This window comes from Magallana gigas, chromosome 2 (assembly GCF_963853765.1).
Source record: "Magallana gigas chromosome 2, xbMagGiga1.1, whole genome shotgun sequence".
Lineage (NCBI taxonomy): Eukaryota > Metazoa > Mollusca > Bivalvia > Ostreida > Ostreidae > Magallana > Magallana gigas.
The window spans coordinates 43,206,595-43,222,969 of NC_088854.1; the positions used below are offsets into that span (position 1 = coordinate 43,206,595).

The 16,375-nt window shown below is 34.2% G+C and overlaps 1 protein-coding gene across 3 annotated transcripts in view; it reads left to right on the plus strand.

The window, feature by feature from the left end:
- The first annotated feature begins 32 nt into the window (after positions 1-32).
- LOC105337753 (uncharacterized) overlaps positions 33-16,375 on the plus strand; it is a 32,477-nt gene continuing 16,134 nt past the window's right edge. Inside the window, exons 1-3 of one of the 3 annotated variants that reach the window (XM_020071224.3) lie at positions 46-86; positions 2,692-2,775; positions 4,018-4,090. The gene's annotated coding sequence lies outside the window, so the exon portion shown is untranslated. Of the gene's footprint in view, positions 87-2,691; positions 2,776-3,811; positions 3,870-4,017; positions 4,091-16,375 lie in introns of those variants that run through there. The other 2 variants (XM_011442625.4, XM_034445254.2) reach the window with 2 other exon arrangements.

A 16,375-nucleotide genomic window follows, 5' to 3' on the forward strand; every position in this document is an offset into this window, starting at 1 on the left:
AAAAATATTTTTTTCGTAACACAAACTATGAACGAATTGATAGATTCTGAAACAAAGAAGTGAACCAAAAAGCATCTTTTCTCCAGGTAAGCTAATGCAAATACTTTACCATGATATTCATTTTTAAAACAACTGCAGTTTGAAATTTATTGATGTGATGTATGATGAAAAAAAAATAAGTTATTAAAAAAATGAGCATCCAACAACTGAATAGACAGGTAATGTACGTACGTAATGTCCATTGAATTGAACCGGGTACTTCTCCATTATTTATTATGGTAGGTGACACGTCCACGCTTTTTCTGATTAAATATGAATAAACACGTAACAGAACTAAATGTAGTTCATTTCAAGTCACCAAATGAAAATAAATGTATGAAAAATTCATAATTTTGTAATACATGACGATGATGTAATAATGTAGACAAATTGAAATTTTAAAAATATTTTCGTCTATGAATTTGATCTCAAGTAACCTGGTATAGTGTGATTGTTATAAGTGAACACTCTTCAGATCAAATTTAAAAAAAAAAAATTATGGTAAAATTATTAATGACACAAATAAAAAAATGAAGTTAATTTTTACTTCCCCAGACAGATTGCAGAATGAAAAATAACCCAACTCAAATAAAATTTTTTTTGGACATTTTAACCATTATATTGAGTTTTTAAAGTATGGTATGTTGGTTGTTAATCGATTTCTATTTAATTAACATATGGTTTCAAGTATAAATATTCACGTAAATGTGAAATAAAATATCAATTTTGATTTTTACAATGCTGCAATTAAAATTTGATGAGATACAGAAATCAAAAAAGGCAAAACATTTTTAAAAAAAATTCAAAGTAACATCTTTTTGTTGAAATATTGATTCAGAACAATATGATCAGTCATAATGTCTGATTATCATTTTGTTGAAATATTGATATGCCCATTATTACTTGAATGTACAAAGTTAATATTTAACAGTAGTAAATGTACTAAAATGTTTTGGTGTCAATTGCATGAGGTGGGCAGGATGACAACTGATTAAAATATGTAAGCAAATTAATCATTTTATGACCTCTAATAATAATAAACCAATAATTTATCATGATTTTAAGCTCATATAATTGACCATCTTAGTATTTTTAAGATTTATTTTGCTTACTTTTAAAATGTAACAAAATAAACTGAAAAGTGCCTGTATACATGGTATATGAAGAAATCTGAAACAGAATGAGGTATTTAAAAATAAGCAACTTTCCTATCTATCAGTGACATACAGAGAAATCAGTAACATTCAGAGAAACCAAGATATCAGTTACATACCAAGATATCAGTGACATACATAAATACCAGCTTTGAGATATCAGTTACATTCAGAGATACCAAGGTATCAAAGACATGCAGAGATACCAAAATATCAGTAATATACAGAGATACCAATGTATCAGTGACATTCAGAGATACTAAGATATTAGAGACATGCAGAGATACCAAGATATCAGTGACATACAGAGATACTAGGATATTAGAGACAAAACGAGATACCAGGATATCAGTGACATGCAGAGATACCAAGATATCAGTGACATTCAGAGATACTAAGATATCAGTGACATACAGAGATACTAAGATATCAGTGACATACAGAGATACTAAGATATTAGAGACAAAAAGAGATACCAGGATATCAGTAATATACAGAGATACCAATGTATATGTGACATTCAGAGATACTAAGATATTAGAGACAAAAAGAGATACCAGGATATCAGTGACATGCAGAGATACCAAGATATCAGTGACATGCAGAGATACCAAGATATCAGTGACATTCAGAGATACTAAGATATCAGTGACATACAGAGATACTAAGATATTAGAGACAAAAAGAGATACCAGGATATCAGTAATATACAGAGATACCAATGTATCAGTGACATTCAGAGATACTAAGATATTAGAGACAAACAGAGATACCAGGATATCAGTGACATGCAGAGATACCAAGATATCAGTCATATTCAGAGATACTATGATATTAGAGACATTCAGAGATACTAAGATATCAGTGACATACAGAGATACTAAGATATCAGTGACATACAGAGATACTAAGATATTAGAAACATTCAGAGATACTAAGATATTAGAGACATACAAAGATATCAATTCTTCTGTGACATACAGAGATACCAATGCATCAGTGACATTGAGAGATACCAAGATACCAGTAACATACAGAGACACCAATGCATCAAAAACATACAGAGACACCAATGTATCAGTGGCATACAGAGATACCATGATATCAGGGACATACTGAGATACAGAGGTATCAGTGCAATACAGAGATATTAATGTATTAGTGACATACAGAAATACCAATGTTTCAGTGACATACAGAGATACCATGATTTCAATGACATACAAAGATGCCAAGACATCGGTGACATACAGTGATAGAGATCAGTTGTGTACAGATATATACTAGTAGATTACATTGTATGTGTATACACTATTATTAGACATACTAAAATAGAGATGTATGGTACTTAACGGTTTCAGTCGTTTTCAGATTTATAGATTTCATAGTAAATGTGTACCTAAATTATGGGGAAATATCTCACATACAAAGATAAATTGTTTTTGGATATCAGTTGTGTACAGATCTATAGTTATACCAAGATATCTATGATTTACAGAAATAGAGCAGTTATTAGAAATCAATGACATGCAGAAAACTGGACCCATCCACCAAAGGCTGATATACGTCCAACAACCATGATGTAAATCCTGGTGTAAATTTCAAGGATTAATCGTGTCTGTAAAACACATTAGCTGGCTTTTTAAGCTGTTCACCCTTTTAGCTGCTGTACCCTTGATATCAGTCAAGGTGTCTTTTTGATAGATATATTGCATCTGTTACATCAGTCAATCGCCCATCTGGTGTCTTTTCCGTGGCAACATGTTAGGTATATACCGGTACTACATCAGATGTTACCAACACATGTGTAACTGGTTGTGTGGCGCATTGGTGTTTTTTAGTAAGAAATGTTAAAATGTGTTAGAGTAAAAATCTGATAGAACTATATAAATACAGTACATTCTGAGAGGATGTTACTATAGAGACTTACATTTATACATCATTATACTTGATAAAAGATGTCTACACACATTGTATCATATAATGTCTATTCTTCCATCGGAAGCAATGCTTGTAAAGGAGAAATAGAGATAATACCGGTATGTCATACGTTTGTCAATTTTCTGTGCGTTATCTGTGGACAAATGGTATTGAAATGCGACTAAATGTAGGATGCTAAATTACAAGGAGAAGAATCAATAGAAAGGTTCAATACTTTGAGTTGTGCCGGTGGTTTTATATCAAGATTGATATAAATGGACTAAATAAGCCAGTCTGTTAACACATCAATTTAATCATGTAAAGAAGTTATACAATCAATGATATCAATACTCTCTATGTGCCCAGACAAGCCGCCTGAAAAGGAAATAACATGGTTGATGGTTTAGTTCCATTAACTCATTGATGGTTTTATTTCCTAATTCTGGCAGAACACATCGCGGGTTTGAGGGTTAGAAATGAAGTGCACAGGAGAGAGAGAAAAAATCGGCATATTTTTTATAATTCCGTATTTTTCTAGATTTACTGGTTCTGGTCTGAGAACTGGTACTGAAGTTGTACTTAAGGTGTCCGTAAATAGGTCTGATTATATCCTATTTCCTGTCAACACTTATCACAAACAACTTGTTTATTGGTGTCGGCAGCTTTCTTACAGTCCACTGAGTGTTAATTATTTCTGTACTTTTGAAGGAGTGCATGCTTTGATTGATTCAGAATATCGATTTGATAAAATCAGTTGTGGGTTTTTATAGCTTATTGATTTGTAAAAATTGATACTGAAGTTTTTATGTATGACCCAATAAGTGGCACTCCTTTCTGCTAGAGAATCATTACATCAATGTTGCCATGGAAACAGATATTATAGATTATGTACTATCTTATGTAGGTAGTCTGTACAATGGAGAAAACCAAAGTGTCCTCTGTGTAATGTTCTACCTGATTCAAATCAAAATCCAGTGGTAAGTGAAGTTTGATTTTTTCATATCAAAGAGAGCTCTAGTCTATATTGATTTGGATTTATAACCGGCATATGTATGATAGTTTTATCCAAGTTGACTTTTTATGTAAGAATTACGTAGCTTTATATCACCTTACCTTTCTATGGATCTGAATGATTAGATGCGTTAAGCTTTAATGCTGTGAAATAATATTATAAACAAGGTATTATTTTATTTCGGAATAATTATTTTCCTCGGAATTCACCTTTTTCCTGATGGAATATTGTAATTGGCCCTAATAGCCTTAGTTACATGAAAAAAAATATAAATCCATGAGATAGTGTGATTTTAGCAGTGGCAGGGGTAATGGAGAAAAATACATGATTTTCTATGCTCTGAATTTATATACCAGTATTTATCTTATTTATTTGTTTTAATTTATTCTATTTATTTGTTTTGTAATTGTTTGTTTGTTCTTTATTTGATAAATTTTCATTTGTATAAAATCAGATTTGTACGACAAATCTCCTAACATCTTCCGGTAGAAAAAGGGGGGGGGGGTTAGTTTTTCACTGAAAAACTAACCCCCTTAGTTTTTCAGTGAAAAGCTAACACCCCCCCCCCCCCCATTCGCGTAAAATCCAGCTGCCTTTCAATTTAGACATTAATATTTGATCTGTAATACGTAAATCATCTCCACAAGCTGTAAATTCGCCACTATAACATCGCAGATGTTGACTGGAAGCAACACTGCGCTCCTCAAATCTAAACTTACAATGAAACGAAGTGAAGTAGCCTTTGTATGCGACAATGCTTGGCTAAAACGCGATGGCTACGATCGAGACGTACATAATCCATACTGCGGTCGCGGCAGTTAAGAAATTCACCGAATTCCGAGTTACAATAAAACATCATAGCTATAAGCTGGACGTTATTTACATGACAAGTTCCAACAAGCACTGCATCCATTGCCACAGAAGATTTACCGCTCCGCGTCACTTCCGTGTTCGTGACGTCATATATTCTGTTTGCACTGAGAGTTGAAATTGATCGGCGGATCATGAATTAAGCCTGAAATATCTACGAACTTAAAATTGGATACATCTTATCAGTCCCTGGCGACATGAAAATAAATATAATTTCAGCGGGGTTTACATGCTAAGTGTTTACACATTACTTAAGTAGAAATACTAACGTAACAAGTATATTTTCTCATATTTTACAGGTATATATACTCTAACAGTACGGTATATAAATAACGTATATATCTTGAACAGGTATTTATATGTTTTGTTCAAGTTGTATTCATTAATTTGATTTTTTAATTACCATATTGTTTCAGTTTCTGCATGTGATTACAGTACAAGCAGTACGGTTTTTTTTTACTATCATGGACGTTTTGAATGCATGTTTCTTCTTTAGTCAAACTACACAAATAAGCAGTGGTGTGTAGACATGAATAAACGTCTCTCTGTTTTTAACCTGTTGGGTTCATCATTTCTTTGAAAAAAAATTCCATAATAATCAATATTATTTTAATATCTACTGACAATAGGCCTACTTGAAATACCACGTTTCTAATATAATGCATTCTTGACGCAGCACGTTGAATCACATAATGCATTAGCGTGATCGTAATATTCATTCATTTTAATTTTATATTTGTAACATGCAGATATTAAAATTACATTGAAATAAAACCCACAATGATTTCTATGGAAGTCTGCGATGTGTAACGTTACGTTGTTATGAGTTGTGATATAATTATGGGCTCATTGTAAATCTTCATTTTAATATTCCTTTTTTTTATTCATATAGCTGGAGACATTTCCCATCACCTAAGTAAAATGCTGTGTCAGTGGTCTGGCAGAAACTAAAGAGTTCTCTTCAAAATACTAATTCAAAGTTTTGAAGTTTCAGGATCCGCCCATGAATATTTCTGCCAACTAAAGTGCCGATTTTAGGGTGCGTTCAGAGTATTTCCAGTGGTACCAATACCAGTTTGCCAATGGTAACAATTTGTGCCATTGGTGCCATTGGATCCATATATACTCTGAACGAGTTTTGGGGTACAGATAGTAGGAACTTTACCAATGTTTACAATGGTACCTTTGGTGTACCATTGTTAACACTGGCTGATTATTTAGCGGAAAATGTCAAACCAAGATGCAATATTTTTGCCTCGTTGATCATTTTGCACCAAAAGGATACATTCAAAATTGTAATTTGTGTACAATAAAGAATTTTTTTTACAGTTTTTCATCTCCCGCAAAACGTGTGTATATATCTTTGGAAAACATGGCTAGAGCGAGTCATAACTATGCGATTACTTTAATACCATAATATAGACACCCGATGATTTTGATACCGTTTGTCCAGGGACACATTTGAAAGTCAATGCTATGGTTAATACCGACAACAATCTAAATGGCCCCACCCCTAATGTTGAAAAGAAACTATTGGTGTTTTTGAGAACTTTCGATGTATGGCTGAACGGTTTTAGAACATCTCCAAAAGGAAGTTTTTTATAGAGTATTTTCTCCTCCTTAAAAAATATTAAGGCCAAATTTAATAGATAACCTTCATCACAATTAAGCAAATAATCGGAGAAAACTTTCAATTTCAAAATGTTTTGGTGCTTTAGATGGCAGTCATATTCCAACAAATGTCCCCCAAACGCCTGCAACATGCCTAAATATACAGAAATATTTTTATTTTCAGTTGTATTTTTGGAATGTTACAATGCTTAAAGGAATTGTTCAGCTACAACAAGGTTTAAGGTGGAAAAGCTGTGAAATTAATATGTTGCCTTCAGTGCATACAAAATATCCGCCATTTTTGTGACATCATAAAAAAAAGTTACCATCGCTAACAGAGCTCTAGATTGTCTGCAGAAATGTCTACCTATGGTAAATTTTATCGGAAAATATTGGTACCGTTGGTATACCAATGGTAAAAAAAATTGCCAGTGGTAACTTTTGTCTGCCAACGGCAGTACTCTGAACGCACCCTTAGTGTGCAAGTCTTCCAAAACTTCTTCAAACTGACGTATAGCCTACTGTTACGTCACGAAGCTAGAACTGGAGATGTTCAGAGGCATTGGAGCACCGGTTGCAGGCAGAGAGAGAGAGAGAGAGAAAGAGAGAGAAAGAGAATATTAAATGATTTTTATGCATGCATTCATTTATTTTCAGAACTATGATAAAGCATGTTAAACGGCATATATATGTATATACATGTGAATGCATGAAACATACGTACATGACTGAAGAAGATTAAGGTATTCAATGTATAATGAAGGGATATTGAACAATTTTGAATCATTTTAAACTAGTTAAATATGTATTGCTAGATAACAATGAAAGTGAAATGAACCAAATTTACATGACTGACGACATATAAGAAGCCGGTCATTTTGTACCTTTACAATTTTTAATGAGTTATCTCCCCTTGATGAAAAAGAGAAAATTTTAATTTCGTCAAAATATCTGCGGTAAATGATTGATTTTATTGCATATTTTAATAGAGAGAAAGTTTATGCATGTATTAACCAAGAAAGTTTTAAGAATTTTAAGTTACTTTTTACAATATCTTAATAAAATATACGTTTCCCATAGACTTCAATGCAAAATTCAAGGTGTAACTAGTTGGACCATAATCAAAATTTTGGAAATTCCTTTGGTGGAGTATTGTTATTTAATAAAACCTTCAAAATGATATCATGATTAAGAAAATCGATCCATTCATTTGTTAAGTACAAAATGTGGTCGTTATACATCGAATACCTTAAATATTAAAGATCACCGGTTGCAGAGAGAGAGAGAGAGAGAGAGAGAGAGAGAGAGAGAGAGAGAGAGAGAGAGAGAGAGAGAGAGAGAAAGAAGGGGGAGGGAGGGAGAATGCCATATAAAAAAAAACTAATTATTTTTTAAACAAGTAATACATGTAGCTTTCCAAAAAGCTTGCCTGACAAATGAAAATTGTTTCATAGGAAAGATGTACAAATTAGGCTATTTTTTAAAAAATATATATTTTTTAATTTTCGCTGCTGTTCATAAATTCATAAATGGAACGTGTATAATCAAGAATCAATTTAAATACATTTATTTTTTTCATCTAGAGCACGTACTACAATATATGGAAATATTCGCCCCGTTTTATTTTCGCCCTTTTCGCCCCCGTTGTCAGCGGGCGAATTTAAGACTAGGCGAATTCAAATGTCTCAAAATATCTCAGTCTCTTTAAGCATAACTTTGGGCGGGCGATTTCAAGACGGGGCGAAACCGTTTGCAACTGAATAAGGGCGAAAATATACGGTACAATAAATTGACTATAAGCTTGTAATGTGGGTCTGGGCATTCTTTCCACATATTTCAACCGCTATTTTTTATAATCATGATTATGATGTTGTTGAATGTGTATGCCCCTTGATGACCTTTAATTGGTGAATAAACAAACATAGATTTTTAGAATTTTATTATTTCAAATTATTTTAGGATTGTTCATGTATCAAAAAATTGTAGGCTTGACAGCAGAAGAGAAAACAGACAAAATTTAAATTTTATTTGCTAAATAAAGATGCAAAACCAAAGGCCATTTTTGTCATTTCCAACCATAGGATTTTTTGTTTTCAAATAAAGCTACATGTGTACACGCGGTATTCTCACGATCCCAATTTTGACTCGTCCACTAATGTCATGTAATATTAATTTATTATGGCGCGAAGTTCCATTAACATGTACTTTCACCCTCTGCCTTTCACCGAAAGGATTAGATCATCGATGCCTTGAATGAACTCATTAATGAGCCCATCAATGGATCTATGGGGGGAGGGGATCAAAGAAAGAAGATGGGGCAATAAGAGGGCGCAAATGCCCATTTGGTTTAGTATTGAAACAGAATTTTGAATTTTTTGAGTCAATTGTATGAATTAAAATAGTGATGCACACTACTAGTTATTGTTTAATGTACATTTAGTATGACACGTACATGTAAATTAGTTTTTTTCATATTTAATGATATTGAACAATTGATAAAAAAATCGGGACAAGCCCCGCTTCAGCGAATCAGTTAATCAGCTTAAAGTTATACCAATATAGGATATATATGTAATTTTTATAAACAGACCTTAATTAATTTGTTTGCAAGTTTATAACTAATGATTATTCCTTCATCGGCACCACTTATAATTTACTCAATTCTCTCTCTCTCTCTCGCTCTCTCTCTCATTCAAATCACGAGCGGCAATGTCTTAACTCCGCCCAGCTACGTACTTACATTCTACCATAATATACAACATCCCTGTGAATGTTATTGTCATTTAAATTTTAGACCACGTGTTTTTAATTGACCCTTTTATTTTCGCAGTAAAAAACGTGCCTCTTGTTTATAGCCTACAGTAGGGACTTGTTATCAAATATAAAATCTCGAGGTTTATTGATTTTAAACTTTATCTCCATTAATTGGTGGATAAAATATGTTCTAGAAATAAATGTGACAATAAAAAAAGCAATAGTTTTTTTTTGCTGTTGCAACATTTAACATGCTTAGTAGAGACCCCCCCCCCCCCCCCAAGGGGTTTTTTTTCCATCCGCGCCTGACCTAGTAATGGCATCAATAGTGAATCATAATATACTATTTTATGCAGAATGTTTCTTGAAAATGTCTTGATATACTAGTTCTTATGCAAAACAGACACCCATTATTTTTTTTAAAAACATGGTATTGCACACAACAAGCATCAAACATGGCTATGATTTTTTTAAGTAACCTAAGGGCTAATGTTTATATTTTTAACCACTCTACACGTGGTTCAACACGACCGATAACTCTATTCTGAATATCATCGTTTAATTTGAATAACCGCTAGATTGTGAAAAAAAAACTCATATCTTGAAAGATTTTCATGTTTTAACATAAATCAAAGTAGGATATGATATGAAAAACGACCAGAACTTACGTATTTTGAGAATATTATCCGAACACATATACTTCCGCTCGAAATTTCAAAGGAACTGAACAAATATCGGTGAAGTCTCGTGAACTTTCATTCGAGAACCTCTGGATTTATTTTATACTTAACAACGATAGAGAAAACATTCCGAACACATTCGCAGGGGTGCACAATAGGCAACAATTTGTAGCGGTGACACCCCCCCCCCCTTCCACCAGGATTACACTTATACATGGTGAACCTCCCGTTTACTTGAATACTAATTGTTGCTAATTATATGCCATATGATAAATATTAATCTTTCTTACGTAAAATATTAATATTGCTAGCTCACATTGTCTGCACCGTTTTGGAGAATGCAACTTTCAAACCTTAAATATGCCTGATGTCTAGACGTCAGGCCAATTGCGTCATGCAGGCAAAAAGCACGAGAGCTCACTTTCAGACCCCCCCCCCTTAAAAATAATGGGAGTAAATTCTTCGAACCCATGCAGCCAATCGATCCTCTATTTTATTTTACTTCTACAAAAGTATTTTATTTTTTTCCAGATATGCAGCTTAAATTGCCTCTCTAATGTCAAATATGAGAGGGGACTTGATGTAAAAGTTAGCTTTTTTCTAATCTTTTAAGAAAACCAGGATTGTATTATTTAGAGAGCTCTATCATTGACAACCATTCAAACATTAGTATATACATAACTTTACTAATACATAAATATATGTGTATAATTAGATACTGGTATATAGCTGAATACCAATAATTGCATGTGCAATTTAGATAACAGTCTCATCGGAAAGATTAATTCTGCACACCTTTAAAGGGCTGTATATAAATAAATCACATAAACATAAAGCCATCTTGGGATTTTTGACGACTGGAGCGGATCCTTAAAGTTCAGAAAGGACCGAGGATTCAATTGGGTCTTCGTCGAACACACATCATGCTCTTCTCTTTCCACCTGATAATGATGTCAGCATTGCATGTCAGTTTTGCATCACCAACTACTTTACATATCTATATATGTGTACACTGGTGATATGTACGTATCTGTGCGATAAACCGTATGCATGGGAGTTTTTATATCGAAAGGATACTGCGGACTTCTTCCTCATCGGTAGATTGTTCATTGAATTTCTCAGTTTAATTATTATGTGTTAACGTTACGCCGCCCCAATAATTTTGCCATTTTTTTAGAATAAATTTTATAGCAGCGATCTGTGTTTACCCCACCCCCACCTCCTTTATCGATCAAATTCAGTGCCCCAATAAGAAATACATTTAGATGAACTTGCGTTATACGTACGCATTCAAACATTAATCTGTGCACGCTCAAGTTGATCGAGTTACATGATCAAAATTTAAAGAATATATACATAATTTTGTTGTGCGTGCATATAAAGACAGGTGCGCTTTCCTATCCATAGTCCCAGTATTCGTGTACACTATATAACAATGTTCCTTACATTGACGGACAGCAAGATCCTTCGTAATACTTGTAGAGGCCTTCGAAGGTGCGATTATGTTGCATTTTTTACCGGGTAGAAAACCTCAGGTCAGGTGGTAAATCTCAGGTGAGGTGGGGGAGGGGGGGGGGGCTTAACGCTGCTAATCTCTATACACAGGAAGGAAATTAATACACAGGAAATAAATAAATTGTCAGAACTGATCTTAATTGGAATAACCTATTGTTCTTAATGTCTGTATGACGCGATTTTATACGGAAATGAATCAGTCCAATCTAACAGCTGAACTGTACGTTCTACACCGAAGTCTGTGTCGTCCAAATTTTCTCTAAACAGACGTGCGTAAAGCACAAGTCAATAAATGCAGTAAATTAATTCTGCTTAAAAAAAATATAGCTCAGCACATTGTACTTAATTTCAAAAAATTATTGTAAAAGAAAACAATGCGATCCATAAGAATCTGGAATGAAAAGGCAGCCATGTTACGATGACGATCAGGGGCGTAGCTTGAGATAATATTCTAGTGAGGCAAATTTATTGCGGCAGGGGGTCTGGGGCCAGCGGGCCCCCCAGGGCTCTCTTCTGGTGGGAGGTTCATAGGGCGAAGCCCCCCTACGAAAAATGAATTTAGGAGTTTTAAAATGTGAAAAAACCCATTGTCCGCAACGAAGTTTTGTTATTTTACATTTTAGACCAGCATCTATTCACAGTATTGCAGTATACAAATTTTTGAATTATAAGAAATTCAAAAATTGAGAACACGATTGTCGTATACTCAATGTTTGAATTCTTTATAATTCAAAAATGTGTATACGACAGTATATAATAAATAAAACTTCTAACATATTTTAGATGAATGAACATTTTTATTTTTAGAAAAAATTCATCGTTGTTTTACTTCAAAATTTAATGGGCCGATTCGGCGTTTTTTTGGTGTTTTTTTTTTTTGGAGTTTGCAAATTTTGTGAGAATATTGTCAACTGAGACCATTTGGTGCCTGTGAACATAAAGTAAGGCAAGGCTAACCAGACGGTCCTCGGTCGTTGTTGACCTTCCCCAATGTTTCAAGCGTCTCATTGCGGAAAAAGATCTCTCGCAAGGGACTGAACCAACTGGCATGGTGAGTAAAATGCGGAATATGACATGCAAATTGGGATTTGTTTAATTCTTAAATTTACAAAAGCTATGTGGGAGGGAATATCCCATTGATGGTCAAAAAAATTCTAGTGAGGCAGTTGCCTCATTGCCACAATGGAAGCTACGCCCCTGACGATGGAGTTGTTTACTTACTCTTGCACCAAGTTCAATAGCCTGTATTACCAGTAAATAAAGCTTTAGTAGCTCATACGTTTGTTTTGAAAAGAAAATTTAATATGTTTTGAAGCTGCTCATCTTTGGGAATTTATTAGGTCGCACACATTAAAATATGGTGTAATTTCTATTACTAAATGAAAAGTCCCGATCGGAATAATTAAATTGGGTGTAATGTTTATTATATCTAAAACAATTGAGCGTTCACTCCAGATGCACCTGTTTAAAACCACAAAAGACAATGGCGAGAAACGTGTTGTAGTTGTAATAGGATAAATAGCTTTATTTATTTTCCTTTTTTGATGTTTTTGTTTTATTTTTTTTTGGTCAATATTTCGGATGTTTGCCGGTTTGCCATTTGTCAACTCTTCATTTACTAGCAGCAAAAAACACTTACATCCCGCAAGGTACATGTACTATAAGACTTAGTATTTAAGTTACACATGCGTTTGAAATCAAGCCCGGTCCCCCCCCCCCCCCCCCTTTTCCTCCGGAAACAACATCACAAATTCAAATGACCTCGCATTGTTACAAAACTGGGATAGTCAGACATATCATACATTTTTGTTTAATCTCATAAAAAATCAGCTCCTGTCCCGGGAGGAAACGCCCTAAATTCAACTCGGCATCTATCGGTTAGTTTAGCAGTCATTTATGTAGCACAATGGATATACATACATGTAACTTCTGACCCACAAGTCCCGTGTTTGGAATATAGCAGGGACCTTTTTTTAACCATCAATCTTATTAAAATAATTATAAGACTTGTATAAAACCGTTTTTAATAAATTTTAAACAGTTGATATCCCCCCCCCCCAAAAAAAAAAATAAATGGGTAGACCTTTATCTGTCAATCAAACACATGATATAATTCTATTTTTATGTATCACCGGGAAAAATAAGGTATTTCTATCAAACCCAAAAAAAAAAATCCGAAGCCTAAGTCTCAACTGATGAAAGTGGAATTAATGGGTTTTTTCCTCAGTGGTACAATGTGATATTGGTATACATATCTGAAGGTCTGTAACTTTCGGTCTTAAAATTCCGATCCTCCAACCGAATTGTTTTTTAGACCGGAAGCTACAGACCTGCAGCTTATACCGGTTTAACAAATAAAGGAGTTTAGACAAAATGCCTTTAATTACAGTGCATCGAAATTGCATTTCATATTGATAATCTCTATAAAATATCAAAATTTGGGTTTACATGGAAAAATTTTCCCACAGGTGAAGAGGATTCTTACCTTATTCAATAATCCCAACACGTCACTTTCTAGTGGCGTCGGAAGCAAATTGAAAGGGGGGGGGGGCTAGACCTATCATCAAAAATCTTGACAAGCAAAACGGAAAAAAAAGGCAAATTCCCCAAATCATGACATGTGTGTGTGTGTGTGGAGGGAGGGGGGGGGGGGGGTACTGATACCTTCAATCTTCAATCTTCAATATCACTCTTAAATTTCCTTATTTTCATTTCAAATTCTAATAGATACTCCCCCCAAAAATTGGAAGGGGGGGGGCAACTTCGTGATACTTCATTTTTTTTTATATGTAAATTAAAGAAAAATGATGTTTGCTGCGAGAAAAGTTGGGGGATGGGGGGGGGGGGCTGGCCTGCCCCCCCCCCCCCCCCCCCCCCCCCCGAACGTTTCCGACGCCTTTGCTTTCTACTGTGTTTAAGCTGCTTATCCTGGTATAGTTGCCTGCTTTGGACCCCTGCTCCAGTCATGTCACGAGATTTGAAGAGTATAAGTAAAAATATACGTTATTAAAATATGACGGGTTTTTTCCCTAAAAGGTCAGCTCAGTGTGGTAGAACATAAATAAAAAAATACGTTATTCAAATCTTGTTGTAAGTGGTGCCCACCGATGGTCTAGGTAAGAATCTCAATGAAAGCTCATGATTTGTTTTGTTGTTGTTTTTTAAATAGAAAAAAATTCACAAGAAGATTTTGCATTGCAAGTGACTTCAAAAGTACCCGGATAAAAAACTTCGATTATTGTGTAAGGTGTTTTAAGTGTCTTTGAATGGCAAAAATGTATTCTTTATTTAATTCTAGACAGGAAATGGGGGGGGGGTAATCACTCATTTGCTACAGTCAGACCGGTATGACACTTATCACACAATGTCATGGAAATGAAATCTGATTTTATGCGTATTTGCAGTTTACAAGGGGGGGGGGGGGTAATATTCAATTTGACTACTCATTTCCTTATTTTCATATCAATTTTTTACTAACTTCAAAAAAAGTGGGGGGGGGGGGGGGGGGCAACTCCATTATCATTCATTTTTTTATATGTAAATTTTTAAAAATTTGTTGCTGCGAGTAAAAGTGGGGGGGCCAGGCCCCCCCTGCCCCCCCCCCCCCTGATGCTACGTGCCTGCATAATACACGTACATATTTTAGGGTTCAAATTCAACTAGCGTTTTCCTTTTCAACGAATCTGTTTCCTGTGAATTTAATTTTTATTTAATATTCAATCTTCTTCAGTCATGTACGTATGTTTCATGTATTCACATGTATGTACATATATATGCCGTTTAACATGCTTTATCATAGTTCTGAAAATAAATGTATGCATGCATAAAAATCATTTAATATTCTCTCTCTCTCTCTTTCTCTCTCTCTCTCTCTCTGCCTGCAACCGGTGCTCCAATGCCTCTGAACATCTCCAGTTCTAGCTTCGTGACGTAACAGTAGGCTATACGTCAGTTTGAAGAAGTTTTGGAAGACTTGCACACTAAAATCGGCACTTTAGTTGGCAGAAATATTCATGGGCGGATCCTGAAACTTCAAAACTTTGAATTAGTATTTTGAAGAGAACTCTTTAGTTTCTGCCAGACCACTGACACAGCATTTTACTTAGGTGATGGGAAATGTCTCCAGCTATATGAATAAAAAAAAGGAATATTAAAATGAAGATTTACAATGAGCCCATAATTCTATCACAACTCATAACAACGTACACATCGCAGACTTCCATAGAAATCATTGTGGTTTTTTTTTCAATGTAATTTTAATATCTGCATGTTACAAATATAAAATTAAAATGAATGAATATTACGATCACGCTAATGCATGATGCATTATGTGATTCAACGTACTGCGTCAAGAATGCATTATATTAGAAACGTGGTATTTCAAGTATTGTCAGTAGATATTAAAATAATATTGATTATTATGGAATTTTTTTTCAAAGAAATGATGAACCCAACAGGTTAAAAACAGAGAGACGTTTATTCATGTCTACACACCACTGCTTATTTGTGTAGTTTGACTTAAGAAGAAACATGCATTCAAAACGTCCATGATAGTAAAAAAAACCGTACTGCTTGTACTGTAATCACATGCAGAAACTGAAATAATATGGTAATTAAAAAATCAAATTAATGAATACAACTTGAACAAAACATATAAATACCTGTTCAAGATATATACGTTATTTATATACCGTACTGTTAGAGTATATAACGTGCGAGTACCCATTATTGCCGAGTACCCATTATTGCCGATCGCTTAAAAATAACGAAAAATCCGCTATTTATTCGTTTTTGTTGAATTAAGAACCATGGTTATTGAT